A 1,643-nucleotide genomic window follows, 5' to 3' on the forward strand; every position below is an offset into this window, starting at 1 on the left:
CTAGCCCTTGTCTCTTCTCTTTAGCCCTGATCACAACTACAGAATCACCTTGAGAAATTCAATAACGTAGTCATCCTCTCTGATTCCAAAGCCGCACTCCAAGCTATTGCTTCCTCCAAAGCCCCCGCATCTGCCTATATTCTACATTGTCGTCAAGCCCTTCACAGGATTGACCAACAAAACAAAAATGTCGCCATGCAATGGGTACCAGCGCACTGTGGACTTCAAGGTAACGAAACTGCAGATTTCTTGGCTAAAAAAGCCGCCAAGATTCTATTTTAAAATTAATATGATATCTATATATGTCCAGGAGTACGTAAGAGTTCATAATGTTCGGGAACAATTTCTTCTTCTGGCCTAGCTTCTAGAACAGTTATTAAGTTTAAGCAGTTATTAGTTTTTCCAGCTCATGGGTAAACTATACAGCAATAAAGCTGAAACATGTAATTTTGAAATATTTTCGTTGTAGTCTATCAACGATTTCCAACCTTTATACATTATGCTTTTATATATCACCCCTTCACCAAGTTTGATGCTGTTTAATTTTTGTACATTCAATAATCAAAATTGTTCATTCAAGAGTAGTTTTTAATTTTTCCCATGTGGCTTTTTCCCTTGATTTGAATTTTATTTGTAAAATTTGATTGTCATCTATACATAAATTTATTCATGCGAGTGTGTGTTTATCCTTTTTATTCATGCATGCGTTTGAGGGTATCCTTTTCATTATTGTCTTATAAAACTTCCTTAATTAGAAGCATTTCTATTTTATATTTTCATAAAGAATGATTCGTTTGATTGAGTTTAATTTTATGAGGAGAGTTTTCCATTTTTATAGATATATAGTTCTCTAAAAAAGGCTAATAACAATTCAGGAAACAATTTTTGTTCATACATTATGAGTTTCATAATTTCAGGGTAAGCGAACACTTAAGTGAATAAAAGGTAGCAGAAAATAGAAATGATTACCTTCGTTTTGAGCGTGTACACGCTTGCCTTCTTTATTTTCTCTTCTTCAGTTTGGTGCGAATGCCTAGTGATTTAGTCAATAAGTTGAGACAGTAATAATTCAGCAAAATACTCAGATTGCCTCTTAAAATATGACAATTATAAAAATTAACATACTTAATAATTATTAATTTAACCACAAACTTGGTTTACTTGGCAGCCATCTTTTCTCATCAAAATTTTTTCTTGGATGATTTGATTCCTCAACTACTTTTAACTATCTCTCCAGAGACACCAATTCATGTTTGATACTAGACTTTTGATTCATAACTTAACTTTCAATTTGGTTCCGTTCCATCAGACCCTATTTTAAAATATTTATAACACTTTCCACAGTTCCTTCCTCACTCAATTTCTAAAATTCCTTACGTAAATATGCTTTATTTCTTTATACTTTATATGCCTCGACACTTAGAAATTCAGACTGTCACTTTTTAAAGTATTTTTTTCCTATTCAATAACCACTTTATTATTTTCTTAATATTTTGGTTCCATTTATTCTGGTACAACTCTTGACGTGACTATTATTCTTTCGGAAGCTGATTGGTTACTTTCAGAAATTCCCTTAATATCATTTCCTGAGATAGTGCTAATTAATCTACAAAAGTTAAGTATATTTGACTATATGTACATCG

Source organism: Parasteatoda tepidariorum, chromosome 5, assembly GCF_043381705.1.
Source record: "Parasteatoda tepidariorum isolate YZ-2023 chromosome 5, CAS_Ptep_4.0, whole genome shotgun sequence".
Classification (NCBI taxonomy): domain Eukaryota; kingdom Metazoa; phylum Arthropoda; class Arachnida; order Araneae; family Theridiidae; genus Parasteatoda; species Parasteatoda tepidariorum.